This window comes from Nothobranchius furzeri, chromosome 7, assembly GCF_043380555.1.
Source record: "Nothobranchius furzeri strain GRZ-AD chromosome 7, NfurGRZ-RIMD1, whole genome shotgun sequence".
NCBI classification, from domain to species: domain Eukaryota; kingdom Metazoa; phylum Chordata; class Actinopteri; order Cyprinodontiformes; family Nothobranchiidae; genus Nothobranchius; species Nothobranchius furzeri.
Window position 1 is genome coordinate 17,689,134 of NC_091747.1, and position 22,576 is coordinate 17,711,709.

A 22,576-nucleotide genomic window follows, 5' to 3' on the forward strand; every position below is an offset into this window, starting at 1 on the left:
TGACACCAGGCCCGGTGACCTTTGGGACATGGTTTGACGCCCTTAGGAATGTGCGATCATCATGAAACGTTCAGATCACTTACAACTCAATAGATTCTACCTTCTTGTCACGTTTCAGCCTGATTGGACCTTGTTTTCACACAAATGGACCCAGAATGATGTGAAATTGTGCTTCGTGCAACATAATTCTGGCTGCCATTTACAAACCATAAGTGCTAATGACTCCATTCCTTTTTGTGGTTGTAGGGGCTGTTGATTGGAGTACACTAAAACAAACCTGATCTCTCTAGGACATTCAGAAGCCAAGTTATAAGCCCACAAAGGTGTAACTGGACTACTTCTTTAAAGTGACACCAGATCCGGTGACCTTTGGGACATGGTTTGACCCACTTAGGAATGTGCTATCATCATGAAACGTTCAGATTAGGGCTGCAACAAACGATTATTTGGATAATCGATTAATCGGATGGGGTCTCGACACGATTAATCGATTAATCGGATTACATGGGGAAATTTTTTAAAACTGCTAGGGAAACGTTATTTCTCTCCTTCCTTCACTTTATTTAACAAAACATTATTAGAAAACAGTTCAATAGCAGAAAAACAACATACCATCACCTAAATTGTCTCATAAGGTGTATAGACAGAGACCCTAAGCTACATCTATCTGTGACCTAAAATGCTTGGTCCAAGTTAAACAGCTTAAGGGCAATTCTCATCTGTTTTGTTTGATCTCATCTGTTGACATTTATTTTAAATGTAATTAAACATAGGCCGTGAATTAATCAAAATTGATCACTATTTCCAAAAATGACTGAAAAAATACCAAATAAAACAAAAGTAAATGAATGCCATCCTCCTTGCGTTGATGCCCTGGGCAACTGCCATAAAGTCACATCAAGAAATGCTGCTGATCATTCCAATGATCCCAAATAGACTCACATTAGGCCACATGAAAGCAACTGAACCCAAAAATATATTAACCAGTATATAACTGCACTCTCACACAACACGCCTGCAGCAACAGTTAGGACTCCTCCCTCCCTTTTAAAAGCGTTTTTGCTTCTGAGGACATTGTGGTTGTAAAACCACATGCTAGTCTGGCCCCGGTGTGATCAACCAGTTTCTGCGGGAATGTGACGGCGGAACCAGGGCCAGATTAACACTTTGTTGTACCCTGGGCAACAATATTCAAGGGCTCCATCATCACGACCCAAGGATCACCATAATGTGGTCACATACAGAATATTTTACTGTAATGTGCAGTAAATATACTCAATACTTGAATGCCTGACAACACGTAACCCGCCCAGAGTAACCTTTGACCCACCTCGTGTGGACTGACCAATGAGGAAAGGGTCTTAACTTGAGGCCCTCTCTTCATTGGTCATTCTGCATGAGACTGACTCTCAACTGACGTTCAGTCGTAGGCAGCGATGCGTCTCTGTGCAGCGCAAAAGCCCGAGTGGACAGTTTGTTTAATGTAGGGTGACCATATTTCCATTTCCAAACAAGAGGACAGGGATCTGTGCCTATGACGTCACACTATGGCAACGCCACACAAACCATGTTGGGACCCATTTTTTGTAAGAACTAAATTAATATCAGATTCTGCCAATTAAAGGGCTCTAAAACAATTCATATGTAAATATTTTGCATATTTAATGCAAAATCTAATTTTTCTGCTTTAGTGCTGCAACAAGGTTTTATTAATAATAAATTATAATACCTTTTGTTTTACTACAGCATCGGTAAGCTTCCTATGCACAGATTATTAAGGATGCTTGTTTCAGCTGTGAGATTAGACGATAGGATCAATGAAAAAATAAGTTGTCACACACTCCATGGAAACTTTCAGAGAATCCACAAATAGTGGCTTTCACATGGTTTTGTTACTTTTTGCAAGTTTAGAAAAGAAGCAGATGAGACAGCATGTCTGATAATTTAGTTTTTCATCTGATAATATTAGAACATGTCAGTAATGTCTGAGGGGCTTTTATAAACACCATATAACTAACACTACTGGAGAGGGCATGAATTACACTGAGGCTTCTGGGGAGCCCAGTTATTGGGGGGGTGGGGGGGGGGGCATTTTGCCTTGGCCCCCAAAATGTCTTGAAACGGCCCTGGGTGTGTGACTGAGTTTTGAAGGTGATCTGAATTGTATCAGATGTATAAATATTACATGTGTATAACTTATTGTTTTTTACTGGTAAAAACGTGTAGTGGAGATAAATCTACCTACATTTTACTTTTCAACACTTTGTTTTGTTTTCTTGTTTTTATTGAACTATTTTCCTGTCCTGTCTGTCTCTCATCTTCCTGCATCTCCTCTTAATTCTCCAGAAAAACTGCTGCCTGGATTATTACCTTTTCACCTCATCAGTTACTTTTGAGCAGATCAAAGGGATCTCCTGACCATAAAGCGGAGAGCGCGTTTTCGACGCTGCGTGAGGTGAAATCACCGCAGCACAGGTGATGAGCTCCGCAGTAGCGCGCTTCAGGCACAAATAAGACAGAAAATAGAGAACATGTGCAGACATGAACGATCGTGTGCTAATTATAGTTTTTTGGTTGCGCCACTTTGAGAATGGACCGTGCGCTGGAAGCAGCTGCTTGGATCACTGTGCAACAATGCGGAACCGGTTCGCAGCAGCGCAAGTCTGCCGGCTCTCCCTCACGCTGATCTGCAGCTACCGGCTCTCCCTCACGCTGATCTGCGGCTCTCCCTCGCGCTGATCTGCCGGCTCTCCCTTGCGCTGATCTGCCGGCTCTCCCTCGCGCTGATCTGCGGCTCTCCCTCCCGCTGATCTGCGGCTCTCCCTCGCGCTGATCTGCCGGCTCTCCCTCGCGCTGCTCTGCCGGCTCTCCCTCGCGCTGATCTGCGGCTCTCCCTCCCGCTGATCTGCCGGCTCTCCCTCACGCTGATCTGACTTGCTCTGGTCTGCGCGCAACGGCGGGCGTGAAGGGGGGGGGGGGTGCTTTTGGAAGAGTTGTGCGACACAACGAATCGATGACGCAATTCGTTGCCAACGCTTTTAGTAATCGATTTTCATCGAATTTATCGATTCGTTGTTGCAGCCCTAGTTCAGATCACTTACAACTCAATAGATTCTACCTTCTTGTAACGTTTCAGCCTGAATGGACCTTGTTTTCACACAAATGGTCCCAGAATGATGTGAAATTGTGCTTCGTGCAACATAATTCTGGGTGCCATTTACAAACCATAAGTGCTAATGACTCCATTCCTTTTTGTGGTTGTAGGGGCTGTTGATTGGAGTACTCTGAAACAAACCTGATCACTATAGGACATTCAGAAGCCAAGTTATAAGCCCACAAATGTGTAACTGGACTACTTCTTTAAATTGACACCAGATCCGGTGACCTTTGGGACATGGTTTGACCCCCTTAGGAAAGTGCTATCATCATGAAACGTTCAGATCACTTACAACTCAATAGATTCTACCTTCCTGTAACGTTTCAGCCTGATTGGACCTTGTTTTCACACAAATGAACCCAGAATGATGTTAAATTGTGCTTCGTGCAACATAATTCTGGGTGCCATTTACAAACCATAAGTGTTAATGACTCCATTCCTTTTTGTGGTTGTAGGGGCTGTTGATTGGAGTACACTAAAACAAACCTGATCTCTCTAGGACATTCAGAAGCCAAGTTATAAGCCCACAAAGGTGTAACTGGACTACTTCTTTAAAGTGACACCAGGCCCGGTGACCTTTGGGACATGGTTTGACCCCCTATAGGAATGTGCGATCATCATGAAACATTCATATAACTTACAACTCAATAGATTCTACCTTCTTATAACGTTTCAGCCTGATTGGACCTTGTTTTCACACAAATGGACCCAGAATGATGTGAAATTGTGCTTCGTGCAACATAATTCTGGGTGCCATTTACAAACCATAAGTGCTAATGACTCCATTCCTTTTTGTGGTTGTAGGGGCTGTTGATTGGAGTACACTAAAACAAACCTGATCTCTCTAGGACATTCAGAAGCCAAGTTATAAGCCCACAAATGTGTAACTGGACTACTTCTTTAAAGTGACACCAGATCCGGTGACCTTTGGGACATGGTTTGACACACTTAGGAATGTGCGATCATCATGAAACGTTCAGATCACTTACAACTCAATAGATTCTACCTTCTTGTATCGTTTCAGCCTGATTGGACCTTGTTTTCACACAAATCGACCCAGAATGATGTGAAATTGTGCTTCGTGCAACATAATTCTGGGTGCCATTTACAAACCATAAGTGCTAATGACTCCATTCCTTTTTGTGGTTGTAGGGGCTGTTGATTGGAGTACACTAAAACAAACCTGATCTCTCTAGGACATTCAGAAGCCAAGTTATAAGCCCACAAATGCGTAACTGGACTACTTCTTTAAAGTGACACCAGATCCGGTGACCTTCGGGACATGGTTTGACCCCCTATAGGAATGTGCAATCATCATGAAACGTTCAGATCACTTACAACTCAATAGATTCTACCTTCTTGTAACGTTACAGCCTGATTGGACCTTGTTTTCACACAAATGGACCCAGAATGATGTGAAATTGTGCTTCGTGCAACATAATTCTGGGTGCCATTTACAAACCATAAGTGCTAATGACTCCATTCCTTTTTGTGGTTGTAGGGGCTGTTGATTGGAGTACTCTGAAACAAACCTGATCACTCTAGGACATTCAGAAGCCAAGTTATAAGCCCACAAATGTGTAACTGGACTACTTCTTTAAATTGACACCAGATCCAGTGACCTTTGGGACATGGTTTGACCCCCTTAGGAAAGTGCTATCATCATGAAACGTTCAGATCACTTACAACTCAATAGATTCTACCTTCCTGTAACATTTCAGCCTGATTGGACCTTGTTTTCACACAAATGAACCCAGAATGATGTGAAATTGTGCTTTGTGCAACATAATTCTAGGTGCCATTTACAAACCATAAGTGCTAATGACTCCATTCCTTTTTGTGGCTGTAGGGGCTGATGATTGGAGTACACTAAAACAAGCCTGACCTCTCTAGGACATTAAGAAGCCAAGTTATAAGCCCACAAATGTGTAACTGGACTACTTCTTTAAATTGACACCAGATCCAGTGACCTTTGGGACATGGTTTGACCCCCTTAGGAAAGTGCTATCATCATGAAACGTTCAGATCACTTACAACTCAATAGATTCTACCTTCCTGTAACGTTTCAGCCTGATTGGACCTTGTTTTCACACAAATGAACCCAGAATGATGTGAAATTGTGCTTTGTGCAACATAATTCTAGGTGCCATTTACAAACCATAAGTGCTAATGACTCCATTCCTTTTTGTGGCTGTAGGGGCTGATGATTAGAGTACACTAAAACAAGCCTGACCTCTCTAGGACATTAAGAAGCCAAGTTATAAGCCCACAAAGGTGTAACTGGACTACTTCTTTAAAGTGGCACCAGGCCCGGTGTCCTTTGGGACATGGTTTGACCCCCTATAGGAATGTGCGATCATCATGAAACGTTCAGATCACTTACAACTCAATAGATTCTACCTTCTTGTAACGTTTCAGCCTGAATGGACCTTGTTTTCACACAAATGGACCCAGAATGATGTGAAATTGTGCTTCGTGCAACATAATTCTGGGTGCCATTTACAAACCATAAGTGCTAATGACTCCATTCCTTTCTGTGGTTGTAGGGGCTGTTGATTGGAGTACTCTGAAACAAACCTGATCACTCTAGGACATTCAGAAGCCAAGTTATAAGCCCACAAATGTGTAACTGGACTACTTCTTTAAATTGACACCAGATCCAGTGACCTTTGGGACATGGTTTGACCCCCTTAGGAAAGTGCTATCATCATGAAACGTTCAGATCAATTACAACTCAATAGATTCTACCTTCCTGTAACTTTTCAGCCTGATTGGACCTTGTTTTCACACAAATGAACCCAGAATGATGTGAAATTGTGCTTCGTGCAACATAATTCGGGGTGCCATTTACAAACCATAAGTGTTAATGACTCCATTCCTTTTTGTGGTTGTAGGGGCTGTTGATTGGAGTACACTAAAACAAACCTGATCTCTCTAGGACATTCAGAAGCCAAGTTATAAGCCCACAAAGGTGTTACTGGACTACTTCTTTAAAGTGACACCAGGCACGGTCACCTTTGGGACATGGTTTGACCCCCTATAGGAATGTGCGATCATCATGAAACGTTCATATCACTTACAACTCAATAGATTCTACCTTCTTCTAACGTTTCAGCCTGATTGGACCTTGTTTTCACACAAATCGACCCAGAATTATGTGAAATTGTTCTTCGTGCAACATAATTCTGGGTGCCATTTACAAACCATAAGTGCTAATGACTCCATTCCTTTTTGTGGTTGTAGGGGCTGTTGATTGGAGTACACTAAAACAAACCTGATCTCTCTAGGACATTCAGAAGCCAAGTTATAAGCCCACAAATGTGTAACTGGACTACTTCTTTAAAGTGACACCAGATCCGGTGACCTTTGGGACATGGTTTGACTCACTTAGGAATGTGCAATCATCATGAAACGTTCAGATCACTTACAACTCAATAGATTCTACCTTCTTGTAACGTTACAGCCTGATTGGACCTTGTTTTCACACAAATGGACCCAGAATGATGTGAAATTGTGCTTCGTGCAACATAATTCTGGGTGCCATTTAAAAACCATAAGTGCTAATGACTCCATTCCTTTTTGAGGTAATAGGGGCTGTTAATTGGAGTACTCTAAAACAAACCTGACCTCTCTGGGATATTCAGAAGCCAAGTTATAAGCCCACAAATGTGTAACTGGACTACTTCTTTAAAGTGACACCAGATCCGGTGACCTTTAGGACATGGTTTGACCCCCTTAGGAAAGTGCTATCATCATAAAACGTTCAGATAACTTACAACTCAATAGATTCTACCTTCCTGTAACGTTTCAGCCTGATTGGACCTTGTTTTCACACAAATGGACCCAGAATGATGTGAAATTGTGCTTCGTGCAACATAATTCTGGGTGCCATTTACAAACCATAAGTGCTAATGACTCCATTCCTTTTTGTGGTTGTAGGGGCTGTTGATTGGAGTACACTAAAACAAATCTGACCTCTCTAGGACATTGAGAAGCCAAGTTATAAGCCCACAAATATGTAACTGGACTACTTCTTTAAATTGACACCAGATCCGGTGACCTTTGGGACATGGTTTGACCCCCTTAGGAAAGTGCTATCATCATGAAACGTTCAGATCACTTACAACTCAATTGATTCTACCTTCTTGTAACGTTTCAGCCTGATTGGACCTTGTTTTCACACAAATGGACCCAGAATGATGTGAAATTGTGCTTTGTGCAACATAATTATGGGTGCCATTTACAAACCATAAGTGCTAATGACTCCATTCCTTTTTGTGGTTGTAGGGGCTGTTGATTGGAGTACACTAAAACAAGCCTGATCTCTCTAGGACATTCAGAAGCCAAGTTATAAGCCCACAAATGTGTAACAGGACTACTTCTTTAAATTGACACCAGATCCGGTGACCTTTGGGACATGGTTTGACCCCCTTAGGAAAGTGCTATCATCATGAAACGTTCAGATCACTTACATTTCAATAGATTCTACCTTCTTGTAACGTTTCAGCCTGATTGGACCTTGTTTTCACCCAAATGGACCCAGAATGACGTGCAATTGTGCTTCGTGCAACATAATTCTGGGTGCTCTTTACAAACCATAAGTGCTAATGACTCCATTCCTTTTTGTGGTTGTAGGGGCTGTTGATTGGAGTACACTAAAACAAACCTGACCTCTCTAGGACATTCAGAAGCCAAGTTATAAGCCCACAAAGGTGTAACTGGACTACTTCTTTAAATTGACACCGATCCGGTGACCTTTGGGACATGGTTTTACCCCCTTAGGAAAGTGCTATCATCATGAAACGTTCAGATCACTTACAACACAATAGATTCTACCTTCCTGTAACGTTTCAGCCTGATTGGACCTTGTTTTCACACAAATGAACTCAGAATGATGTTAAATTGTGCTTCGTGCAACATAATTCTGGGTGCCATTTAAAAACCATAAGTGCTAATGACTCCATTCCTTTTTGGGGTAATGGGGGCTGTTAATTGGAGTACTCTAAATTAAACCTGACCTCTCTAGGATATTCAGAAGCCAAGTTTTAAGCCCACAAAGGTGTAACTGGACTACTTCTTTAAAGTGACACCAGGCCCGGTGACCTTTGGGACATGGTTTGACCCCCTACATGAATCTGCGATCATCATGAAACGTTCAGATCACTTACAACTCAATAGATTCTACCTTCTTGTAACGTTTCAGCCTGATTGGACCTTGTTTTCACACAAATGGACCCAGAATGATGTGAAATTGTGCTTCGTGCAACATAATTCTGGCTGCCATTTACAAACCATAAGTGCTAATGACTCCATTCCTTTTTGTGGTTGTAGGGGCTGTTGATTGGAGTACAGTAAAACAAACCTGATCTCTCTAGGACATTCAGAAGCCAAGTTATAAGCCCACAAAGGTGTAACTGGGCTACTTCTTTAAAGTGACACCAGATCCGGTGACCTTTGGGGCATGGTTTGACCCACTTAGGAATGTGCTATCATCATGAAACGTTCAGATTAGGGCTGCAACAAACGATTATTTGGATAATCGATTAATCGGATGGGGTCTCGACACGATTAATCGATTAATCGGATTACATGGGGAAATTTTTAAAAACTGCTAGGGAAACGTTATTTCTCTCCTTCCTTCACTTTATTTAACACAACATTATTAGAAAACAGTTCAATAGCAGAAAAACAACATACCATCACCTAAATTGTCTCATAAGGTGTATAGACAGAGACCCTAAGCTACATCTATCTGTGACCTAAAATGCTTGGTCCAAGTTAAACAGCTTAAGGGCAATTCTCATCTGTTTTGTTTGATCTCATCTGTTGACATTTATTTTAAATGTAATTAAACATAGGCCGTGAATTAATCAAAATTGATCACTATTTCCAAAAATGACTGAAAAAATACCAAATAAAACAAAAGTAAATGAATGCCATCCTCCTTGCGTTGATGCCCTGGGCAACTGCCATAAAGTCACATCAAGAAATGCTGCTGATCATTCCAATGATCCCAAATAGACTCACATTAGGCCACATGAAAGCAACTGAACCCAAAAATATATTAACCAGTATATAACTGCACTCTCACACAACACGCCTGCAGCAACAGTTAGGACTCCTCCCTCCCTTTTAAAAGCGTTTTTGCTTCTGAGGACATTGTGGTTGTAAAACCACATGCTAGTCTGGCCCCGGTGTGATCAACCAGTTTCTGCGGGAATGTGACGGCGGAACCAGGGCCAGATTAACACTTTGTTGTACCCTGGGCAACAATATTCAAGGGCTCCATCATCACGACCCAAGGATCACCATAATGTGGTCACATACAGAATATTTTACTGTAATGTGCAGTAAATATACTCAATACTTGAATGCCTGACAACACGTAACCCGCCCAGAGTAACCTTTGACCCACCTCGTGTGGACTGACCAATGAGGAAAGGGTCTTAACTTGAGGCCCTCTCTTCATTGGTCATTCTGCATGAGACTGACTCTCAACTGACGTTCAGTCGTAGGCAGCGATGCGTCTCTGTGCAGCGCAAAAGCCCGGGTGGACAGTTTGTTTAATGTAGGGTGACCATATTTCCATTTCCAAACAAGAGGACAGGGATCTGTGCCTATGACGTCACACTATGGCAACGCCACACAAACCATGTTGGGACCCATTTTTTGTAAGAACTAAATTAATATCAGATTCTGCCAATTAAAGGGCTCTAAAACAATTCATATGTAAATATTTTGCATATTTAATGCAAAATCTAATTTTTCTGCTTTAGTGCTGCAACAAGGTTTTATTAATAATAAATTATAATACCTTTTGTTTTACTACAGCATCGGTAAGCTTCCTATGCACAGATTATTAAGGATGCTTGTTTCAGCTGTGAGATTAGACGATAGGATCAATGAAAAAATAAGTTGTCACACACTCCATGGAAACTTTCAGAGAATCCACAAATAGTGGCTTTCACATGGTTTTGTTACTTTTTGCAAGTTTAGAAAAGAAGCAGATGAGACAGCATGTCTGATAATTTAGTTTTTCATCTGATAATATTAGAACATGTCAGTAATGTCTGAGGGGCTTTTATAAACACCATATAACTAACACTACTGGAGAGGGCATGAATTACACTGAGGCTTCTGGGGAGCCCAGTTATTGGGGGGGTGGGGGGGGGCATTTTGCCTTGGCCCCCAAAATGTCTTGAAACGGCCCTGGGTGTGTGACTGAGTTTTGAAGGTGATCTGAATTGTATCAGATGTATAAATATTACATGTGTATAACTTATTGTTTTTTACTGGTAAAAACGTGTAGTGGAGATAAATCTACCTACATTTTACTTTTCAACACTTTGTTTTGTTTTCTTGTTTTTATTGAACTATTTTCCTGTCCTGTCTGTCTCTCATCTTCCTGCATCTCCTCTTAATTCTCCAGAAAAACTGCTGCCTGGATTCTTACCTTTTCACCTCATCAGTTACTTTTGAGCAGATCAAAGGGATCTCCTGACCATAAAGCGGAGAGCGCGTTTTCGACGCTGCGTGAGGTGAAATCACCGCAGCACAGGTGATGAGCTCCGCAGTAGCGCGCTTCAGGCACAAATAAGACAGAAAATAGAGAACATGTGCGGACATGAACGATCGTGTGCTAATTATAGTTTTTTGGTTGCGCCACTTTGAGAATGGACCGTGCGCTGGAAGCAGCTGCCTGGATCGCTGTGCAACAATGCGGAACCGGTTCGCAGCAGCGCAAGTCTGCCGGCTCTCCCTCGCGCTGACCTGCAGCTACCGGCTCTCCCTCACGCTGATCTGCGGCTCTCCCTCGCGCTGATCTGCCGGCTCTCCCTTGCGCTGATCTGCCGGCTCTCCCTCGCGCTGATCTGCGGCTCTCCCTCCCGCTGATCTGCGGCTCTCCCTCGCGCTGATCTGCCGGCTCTCCCTCGCGCTGATCTGCCGGCTCTCCCTCCCGCTGATCTGCCGGCTCTCCCTCACGCTGATCTGACTTGCTCTGGTCTGCGCGCAACGGTGGGCTGGAAGGGGGTGGGCGGGGGGATGGGGGGGGGCGCTTTTGGAAGAGTTGTGCGACACAACGAATCGATGACGCAATTCGTTGCCAACGCTATTAGTAATCGATTTTCAGCGAATTTATCGATTCGTTGTTGCAGCCCTAGTTCAGATCACTTACAACTCAATAGATTCTACCTTCTTGTAACGTTTCAGCCTGATTGGACCTTGTTTTCACACAAATGGACCCAGAATGATGTGAAATTGTGCTTCGTGCAACATAATTCTGGGTGCCATTTACAAACCATAAGTGCTAATGACTCCATTCCTTTTTTTGGTTGTAGGGGCTGTTGATTGGAGTACACTAAAACAAACCTGACCTCTCTAGGACATTCAGAAGCCAAGTTATAAGCCCACAAATGTGTAACTGGACTACTTCTTTAAAGTGACACCAGATCTGGTGACCTTTGGGACATGGTTTGACCCCCTTAGGAATGTGCGATCATCATGAAACGTTCAGATCACTTATAACTCAATAGATTCTACCTTCCTGTAACGTTTCAGCCTGATTGGTACTTGTTTTCACACAAATGAACCCAGAATGATGTGAAATTGTGCTTTGTGCAACATAATTCTGGGTGCCATTTAAAAACCATAAGTGCTAATGACTCCATTCCTTTTTGGGGTAATGGGGGCTGTTAATTGGAGTACTCTAAATTAAACCTGACCTCTCTAGGATATTCAGAAGCCGAGTTATAAGCCCACAAAGGTGTAACTGGACTACTTCTTTAAAGTGACACCAGGCCCGGTGACCTTTGGGACATGGTTTGACCCCCTATAGCAATGTGCGATCATCATGAAACGTTCAGATCACTTACAACTCAATAGATTCTACCTTCTTGTAACGTTTCAGCCTGATTGGACCTTGTTTTCACACAAATGGACCCAGAATGATGTGATATTGTGCTTCGTGCAACATAATTCTGGGTGCCATTTAAAAACCTTAAAGAGCAAGTAACGTCTAAATTAACTTTTTTTTGCTGATGAACTGTATAAATGAGTGTCTAATAGTGTTTTAAATGTGTGCATTCTTTATTTTAGCATTTTGGTGCATTTTCTTTAAAAATTAAAAATTCTGTCTAAAAACCACAGTAATGCGCCACCTTCAGCTGAAAACATAGAATTTGAGTCATTTTGAATAAATTTTAGCCAATGGCTAAAGAGTAAAGTACTACGTAAACCAGTAGAGTACTACGTAGCAGCTCCATGCCAAAGTTATAAAAGCAACGAGCGTCTCGGCCACGCCCTGTGGCGAGTGGGAGTTGGATTTGCAAGCGAGTGTAGGAGGTCAGCGGTAGTTCAGCATTAGCATATAGCATTAGCATATCCTAGTCTTTAGCATATCTTTTAGTGTTATAAATACTTATTTAGTGTTAGCTTGGCTGTTGTATATTGTAGTTTAGTTAGTGTTTGGCTGTTAGTGTAATTGGGAAAGTATTTCGGGTTTAGTGTTCCATATCGTCTTAGTATTGGTGAGTAGGTGTAGTGTAGTATGGTTGCGGTGACTCTGTGGGCATTTTACCCGCGATTCTGCACGCCTCCGTTTGAAGAGGGAGGCTGCCCACCGTGGCTCTTCCGCGATTTAGATGCAGCCCACTGACTCTGCTCCCCCACCACGGCGGGCTCCAGTCTGAGGTGAGTCAGCTAAATAAACGTTTTAACATCTTCTAAAGACAATTCCCTACCTAAATGCAAAGTCTGAGAGACGTGGTTCACTTCCTTTAGCTAGTCAGTCGGCAATTCTGCAACAGTGTCTCTAACTAACGCTGCACTAGTTGACAGCATTACAGCGTGAAATCCAGCTTGTGACCCGGTTCTGTGAGGAATTCTGTTCAGGAGGTCGCATTTCAGGCTCTCCACATCATATGTGACTGACTTTTACGTTATAACAACGATCACACACTAGGAATGTTATAAAGCGCCTATATAGGAGATTCTTTTGTATATTATCTGACTTTATAAACTCCCAACAACAATGTGCTTCTATTTTTTTTTTCAGGCTAAATCTACCCAAGACACTGGCTGTCAGACTGATTTAGCTGCAAGAATGCACTTGTCCAGGCTGACGTGAAACCTTCCCTGTAGCAAAGGTGAATTATTTTTAATAATCTTCTATGTAAACATTTTATTATCACCTTCTAGTTTTAATTTGTTTTACAGATTATTTTTACACGTGATTTTATGCTCTTTTAAACATTTATAAATGTGCTGCTTCTTTGTTTTTACATAGCCAGCCAGAATGGAGTTCACAGCCGCAGTGTGTCTGGTGACCCACAGGGACCATGATGAAAATTCATCTTCCAGAAGGTCCCAGAGCGTCCAGACCCCCTGAAAAGACCAAGATGTAAGGTGTCTGCTGTTGATTCCAGCTTCCACCTCAGTGACAGTGCAAGCTCAGTGAACTGTTCAAGGTAAAAAAAAAAAAATTTAAACATTTCAGAATTTTTAAGATATTAACAATTAAATAAGTATGTGATTACATCATGAAGGAGGCTACTGATTCTGCCCCTGTGACACTTGGTGGTGACGTGTGAGCTGATTCTCCTGGAAAATAACTTTTACATTAAATATTTTGTTTTTGCTATCAAAAGTAAAGTAACTAATAACCTGCATTATTGCAGGACATTCAGCAAAATATGGACTCTACACCATGAGGCATGCACACATTAATATTCTATAAGAGCACATAAGGTGAGCAACACCACATATTGTACACTGTCCTGAATTTGTTTTCTTTCTGCATCTCATTAGCCTGGCTGATCACCTGATAACTCCTGTCATCTGGTTATGACAGCATGAGGATGTCCTCACACACCTGTAACCTATCAGATCATCTGGCAGAATAGAGAGAGAAGAGACAACACCACATCTCCTGTTCCTGGAAAGCCTTCAGCCATCCTTCGATGACTGAGAACCTCCATCAGCTCTGTCTCCTGTCTGCCTACAATTATTATAATAAATATTGTGTTTGACAAGTTTTTTGTGCCGCCAAATATCTCATTTAGATTCCAGTTTTGATATTTTAATGGATATTTATAAATTACATTGAATATCACATTTTTGTTGCATGTTTAACTAGCTCTATTGTGATTAATTAAACTAGCACCTCACTGTTAAAAGCTCGTTCTAATTTCAAGCATGTTTAAGTATTTATGGACATGAACAAAAACAGGAAATATATATATTGAGATTTATTTAATTAATATAACAAATAAGGGGGAAAGAGTCATCGAAAGGCACATTCTTCTGGAAGTTCCTGATCCTGAGGACACCAGCAGAGACCAGCTGCAGACACCAGAGGACCTAGAACCGAGAGAGCAGCTGTTATTAGTAAATAAATAAAGAAATCAGGGCAGTTTTAGTGGGCTGAACACATTACAGAATGATTTTCTCATGGGGTATTTTCATAACTTTATATTCAGCAGACTGTAACTTGAGCCCAGGGCTACCGGAGAGCTATCCAGCATGTTTCAGTGGATTTTCCTGCTTTAACAGGTTAGATTAGCTGTTAAGCAGCTCAGCTATTTGTTGCTGATTAAAACCAGGTGTGCTGAAGCAGATAAACCTCTAAAACATGCTGAATACTAGCTTTTTAGGGCCGTGGAGACAAACCCTGCAGCTAATCCAATGCTATGGCTAACGGCTACTTACCTTTCAGAGGTGATTCTGTTGGGTCGGTTCTGGGAGTTTCAGGCAACTCACAAGCTCAAAACAATAAGACTCAGGTCCGCTTGTCTCCTCCAAATAGACTTGGTCCCTTTCTTCTCGAGTGTCTGTGTAAGGAGGGGGAGAAACGTCCTCCACTTCTATCAACTGCTCAGAGTGAAGGGAGCTAGCTTCGTCTAGTTAGCCATCGTCTTCGTCACTGCCGCGGCTCCGCCCTCTCGGTCCTCCAGGCAACGCCTACTAATGTTGCATTTTTTAAAATTGATACGTGGGTGGAGAAGGACTCCGAGGCTCAATTGACCCGCTCTTTAAGTTCTAATGACTCCATTCTTTTTTGTGGTTGTAGGGGCTGTTGATTGGAGTACACTAAAACAAACCTGATCTCTCTAGGACATTCAGAAGCCAAGTTATAAGCCCACAAATGTGTAACTGGACTACTTCTTTAAAGTGACACCAGATCCGGTGACCTTTGGGACATGGTTTGACCCACTTAGGAATGTGCGATCATCATGAAACGTTCAGATCACTTACAACTCAATAGATTCTACCTTCTTGTAACGTTTCAGCCTGATTGGACCTTGTTTTCACCCAAATGGACCCAGAATGATGTGAAATTGTGCTTCGTGCAACATAATTCTGGGTGCCATTTAAAAACCATAAGTGCTAATGACTCCATTCCTTTTTGGGGTAATGGGGGCTGTTAATTGGAGTACTCTAAAACAAACCTGACCTCTTTAGGATATTCAGAAGCCAAGTTATAAGCCCACAAAGGTGTAACTGGACTACTTCTTTAAAGTGACACCAGGCCCGGTGACCTTTGGGACATGGTTTGACCCCCTGTAGGAATGTGCGATCATCATGAAACGTTCAGATCACTTACAACTCAATAGATTCTACCTTCTTGTAACGTTTCAGCCTGATTGGACCTTGTTTTCACACAAATGGACCCAGAATGATGTGAAATTGTGCTTCGTGCCACATAATTCTGGGTGCCATTTACAAACCATAAGTGCTAATGACTCCATTCCTTTTTGTGGTTGTAGGGGCTGTTGATTGGAGTACACTAAAACAAACCTGATCTCTCTAGGACATTCAGAAGCCAAGTTATAAGCCCACAAATGTGTAACTGGACTACTTCTTTAAATTGACACCGATCCAGTGACCTTTGGGACATGGTTTGACCCCCTATAGGAAAGTGCTATCATCAGGAAACGTTCAGATCACTTACAACTCAATAGATTCTACCTTCCTGTAACGTTTCAGCCTGATTGGACCTTGTTTTCACACAAATGAACCCAGAATGATGTGAAATTGTGCTTCGTGCAACATAATTCTGGGTGCCATTTAAAAACCATAAGTTCTAATGACTCCATTCCTTTTTGGGGTAATGGGGGCTGTTAATTGGAGTACTCTAAATTAAACCTGACCTCTCTAGGATATTCAGAAGCCAAGTTATAAGCCCACAAAGGTGTAACTGGACTACTTCTTTAAAGTGACACCAGGCCCGGTGACCTTTGGGACATGGTTTGACCCCCTTAGGAATGTGCGATCATCATGAAACGTTCAGATCACTTACACCTCAATAGATTCTACCTTCTTGTAACGTTTCAGCCTGATTGGACCTTGTTTTCACACAAATGGACCCAGAATGATGTGAAATTGTGCTTCATGCAACATAATTCTGGGTGCCATTTACAAACCATAATGACTCCATTCCTTTTTGTGGTTGTAGGGGCTGTTGATTGGAGTACACTAAAACAAACCTGATCTCCCTAGGACATTCAGAAGCCAAGTTATAAGCCCACAAAGGTGTAACTGGACTACTTCTTTAAAGTGACACCAGGCCCGGTGACCTTTGGGACATGGTTTGACCCCCTATAGGAATGTGCGATCATCATGAAACGTTCATATCACTTAAAACTCAATTGATTCTACCTTCTTGTGACGTTTCAGCCTGATTGGACCTTGTTTTCACACAAATGGACCCAGAATGATGTGAAATTGTGCTTCGTGCAACATAATTCTGGGTGCCATTTACAAACCATAAGTGCTAATGACTCCATTCCTTTTTGTGGCTGTAGGGGCTGTTGATTGGAGTACACTAAAACAAGCCTGACCTCTCTAGGACATTCCGAAGCCAAGTTATAAGCCCACAAAGGTGTAACTGGACTTCTTCTTTAAAGTGACACCAGGCCCGGTGACCTTTGGGACATGGTTTGACCCCCTATAGGAATGTGCTATCATCATGAAACGTTCAGATCACTTACAACTCAATTGATTCTACCTTCTTGTGACGTTTCAGCCTGATTGGACCTTGTTTTCACACAAATCGACCCAGAATGATGTGAAATTGTGCTTCGTGCAACATAATTCTGGGTGCCATTTACAAACCATAAGTGCTAATGACTCCATTCCTTTTTGTGGTTGTAGGGGCTGTTGATTGGAGTACACTAAAACAAACCTGATCTCTCTAGGACATTCAGAAGCCAAGTTATAAGCCCACAAAGGAGTAACTGGACCACTTCTTTAAAGTGACACCAGGCCCGGTGACATTTGGGACATGGTTTGACCCCCTTAGGAATGTGCGATCATCATGAAACATTCAGATCACTTACAACTCAATAGATTCTACCTTCTTGTTACGTTTCAGCCTGATTGGACCTTGTTTCACACAAATGGACCCAGAATGATGTGAAATTGTGCTTCGTGCAACATAATTCTGGGTGCCATTTACAAACCATAAGTGCTAATGACTCCATTCCTTTTTGTGGTTGTAGGGGCTGTTGATTGGAGTACACTAATACAAACCTGATCTCTCTAGGACATTCAGAAGCCAAGTTATAAGCCCACAAAGGTGTAACTGGACTACTTCTTTAAAGTGACACCAGGCCCGGTGACCTTTGGGACATGGTTTGACCCCCTATAGCAATCTGCGATCATCATGAAACGTTCAGATCACTTACAACTCAATAGATTCTACCTTCTTGTAACGTTTCAGCCTGATTGGACCTTGTTTTCACACAAATCGACCCAGAATGATGTGAAATTGTGCTTCGTGCAACATAATTCTGGGTGCCATTTAAAAACCATAAGTGCTAATGACTCCATTCCTTTTAGAGGTAATAGGGGCTGTTATTTGGAGTACTCTAAAACAAACCTGACCTCTCTAGGATATTCAGAAGCCAAGTTATAAGCCCACAAATGTGTAACTGGACTACTTCTTTAAAGTGACACAAGATCCGGTGACCTTTAGGACATGGTTTGACCCCCTTAGGAAAGTGCTATCATCATGAAACGTTCAGATCACTTACAACTCAATAGATTCTACCTTCCTGTAACGTTTCAGCCTGATTGGACATTGTTTTCACACAAATGAACCCAGAATGATGTGAAATTGTGCTTTGTGCAACATAATTCTGGGTGCCATTTAAAAACCATAAGTGCTAATGACTCCATTCCTTTTTGGGGAATGGGGGCTGTTATTTGGAGTACTCTAAAACAAACCTGACCTCTTTAGGATATTCAGAAGCCAAGTTACAAGCCCACAAAGGTGTAACTGGACTACTTCTTTAAAGTGACACCAGGCCCGGTGACCTTTGGGACATGGTTTGACCCCCTATAGGAATGTGCAATGATCATGAAACATTCAGATCACTTACAACTCAATAGATTCTACCTTCTTGTAACGTTTCAGCCTGATTGGACCTTGTTTTCACACAAATGGACCCAGAATGATGTGAAATTGTGCTTCGTGCAACATAATTCTGGGCGCCATTTACAAACCATAAGTGCTAATGACTCCATTCCTTTTTTTGGTTGTAGGGGCTGTTGATTGGAGTACACTAAAACAAACCTGACCTCTCTAGGACATTCAGAAGCCAAGTTATAAGCCCACAAATGTGTAACTGGACTACTTCTTTAAAGTGACACCAGATCTGGTGACCTTTGGGACATGGTTTGACCCCCTTAGGAATGTGCGATCATCATGAAACGTTCAGATCACTTATAACTCAATAGATTCTACCTTCCTGTAACGTTTCAGCCTGATTGGACCTTGTTTTCACACAAATGAACCCAGAATGTTGTGAAATTGTGCTTTGTGCAACATAATTCTGGGTGCCATTTACAAACCATAAGTGCTAATGACTCCATTCCTTTTTGTGGCTGTAGGGGCTGTTGATTGGAGTACACTAAAACAAGCCTGACCTCTCTAGGACATTCAGAAGCCAAGTTATAAGCCCACAAAGGTGTAACTGGACTACTTCTTTAAAGTGGCACCAGGCCCGGTGACCTTTGGGACATGGTTTGACCCCCTATAGGAATGTGCGATCATCATGAAACGTTCAGATCACTTACAACTCAATAGATTCTACCTTCTTGTAACGTTTCAGCCTGAATGGACCTTGTTTTCACACAAATGGACCCAGAATGATGTGAAATTGTGCTTCGTGCAACATAATTCTGGGTGCCATTTACAAACCATAAGTGCTAATGACTCCATTCCTTTTTGTGGTTGTAGGGGCTGTTGATTGGAGTACTCTGAAACAAACCTGATCACTCTAGGACATTCAGAAGCCAAGTTATAAGCCCACAAATGTGTAACTGGACTACTTCTTTAAATTGACACCAGATCCGGTGACCTTTGGGGCATGGTTTGACCCCCTTAGGAAAGTGCTATCATCATGAAACGTTCAGATCACTTACAACTCAATAGATTCTACCTCCCTGTAACATTTCAGCCTGATTGGACCTTGTTTTCACACAAATGAACCAAGAATGATGTGAAATTGTGCTTTGTGCAACATAATTCTGGGTGCCATTTACAAACCATAAGTGCTAATGACTCCATTCCTTTTTGTGGCTGTAGGGGCTGTTGATTGGAGTACACTAAAACAAGCCTGACCCCTCTAGGACATTCAGAAGCCAAGTTATAAGCCCACAAAGGTGTAACTGGACTACTTCTTTAAAGTGGCACCAGGCCCGGTGACCTTTGGGACAAGGTTTGACCCCCTATAGGAATGTGCGATCATCATGAAACGTTCAGATCACTTACAACTCAATAGATTCTACCTTCTTGTAACGTTTCAGCCTGAATGGACCTTGTTTTCACACAAATGGACCCAGAATGATGTGAAATTGTGCTTTGTGCAACATAATTCTGGGTGCCATTTACAAACCATAAGTGCTAATGACTCCATTCCTTTTTGTGGTTGTAGGGGCTGTTGATTGGAGTACTCTGAAACAAACCTGATCACTCTAGGACATTCAGAAGCCAAGTTATAAGCCCACAAATGTGTAACTGGACTACTTCTTTAAATTGACACCAGATCCAGTGACCTTTGGGACATGGTTTGACCCCCTTAGGAAAGTGCTATCATCATGAAACGTTCAGATCACTTACAACTCAATAGATTCTACCTTCCTGTAACGTTTCAGCCTGAATGGACCTTGTTTTCACACAAATGGACCCAGAATGATGTGAAATTGTGCTTCGTGCCACATAATTCAGGGTGCCATTTACAAACCATAAGTGCTAATGACTCCATTCCTTTTTTTGGTTGTAGGGGCTGTTGATTGGAGTACACTAAAACAAACCTGATCTCTCTAGGAAATTCAGAAGCCAAGTTATAAGCCCACAAATGTGTAACTGGACTACTTCTTTAAAGTGACACCAGATCCGGTGACCTTTGGGACATGGTTTGACACACTTAGGAATGTGCGATCATCATGAAACGTTCAGATCACTTACAACTCAATAGATTCTACCTTCTTGTATCGTTTCAGCCTGATTGGACCTTGTTTTCACACAAATCGACCCAGAATGATGTGAAATTGTGCTTCGTGCAACATAATTCTGGGTGCAATTTACAAACCATAAGGGCTAATGACTCCATTCCTTTTTTTGGTTGTAGGGGCTGTTGATTGGAGTACACTAAAACAAACCTGATCTCTCTAGGACATTCAGAAGCCAAGTTATAAGCCCACAAAGGTGTTACTGGACTACTTCTTTAAAGTGACACCAGGCCCGGTCACCTTTGGGACATGGTTTGACCCCCTATAGGAATGTGCGATCATCATGAAACGTTCATATCACTTACAACTCAATAGATTCTACCTTCTTGTAACGTTTCAGCCTGATTGGACCTTGTTTTCACACAAATCGACCCAGAATGATGTGAAATTGTGCTTCGTGCAACATAATTCTGGGTGCCATTTACAAACCATAAGTGCTAATGACTCCATTCCTTTTTGTGGTTGTAGGGGCTGTTGATTGGAGTACACTAAAACAAACCTGATCTCTCTAGGACATTCAGAAGCCAAGTTATAAGCCCACAAATGTGTAACTGGACTACTTCTTTAAAGTGACACCAGATCCGGTGACCTTTGGGACATGGTTTGACTCACTTAGGAATGTGCAATCATCATGAAACGTTCAGATCACTTACAACTCAATAGATTCTACCTTCTTGTAACGTTACAGCCTGATTGGACCTTGTTTTCACACAAATGGATCCAGAATTATGTGAAATTGTGCTTCGTGCAACATAAATCTGGGTGCCATTTAAAAACCACAAGTGCTAATGACTCCATTCCTTTTTGAGGTAATAGGGGCTGTTAATGGGAGTACTCTAAAACAAACCTGACCTCTCTAGGATATTCAGAAGCCAAGTTATAAGCCCACAAGGTGTAACTGGACTACTCCTTTAAAGTGACACCAGGCCCGGTGACCTTTGGGACATGGTTTGACCCCCTATAGGAATGTGCGATCATCATGAAACGTTCAGATCACTTACAACTCAATAGATTCTACCTTCTTGTAACGTTTCAGCCTGATTGGACCTTGTTTTCACACAAATGGACCCAGAATGATGTGAAATTGTGCTTCGTGCAACATAATTCTGGGTGCCATTTACAAACCATAAGTGCTAATGACTCCATTCCTTTTTGTGGTTGTAGGGGCTGTTGATTGGAGTACACTAAAACAAATCTGACCTCTCTAGGACATTGAGAAGCCAAGTTATAAGCCCACAAATATGTACCTGGACTACTTCTTTAAATTGACACCAGATCCGGTGACCTTTGGGACATGGTTTGACCCCCTTAGGAAAGTGCTATCATCATGAAACGTTCAGATCACTTACAACTCAATTGATTCTACCTTCTTGTAACGTTTCAGCCTGATTGGACCTTGTTTTCACACAAATGGACCCAGAATGATGTGAAATTGTGCTTTGTGCAACATTATTCTGGGTGCAATTTACAAACCATAAGTGCTAATGACTCCATTCCTTTTTGTGGTTGTAGGGGCTGTTGATTGGAGTACACTAAAACAAGCCTGATCTCTCTAGGACATTCAGAAGCCAAGTTATAAGCCCACAAATGTGTAACTGGACTACTTCTTTAAATTGACACCAGATCCGGTGACCTTTGGGACATGGTTTGACCCCCTTAGGAAAGTGCTATCATCATGAAACGTTCAGATCACTTACATTTCAATAGATTCTACCTTCTTGTAACGTTTCAGCCTGATTGGACCTTGTTTTCACACAAATGGACCCAGAATGATGTGAAATTGTGCTTCGTGCAACATAATTCTGGGTGCCATTTACAAACCATAAGTGCTAATGACTCCATTCCTTTTTGTGGTTGTAGGGGCTGTTGATTGGAGTACACTAAAACAAACCTGACCTCTCTAGG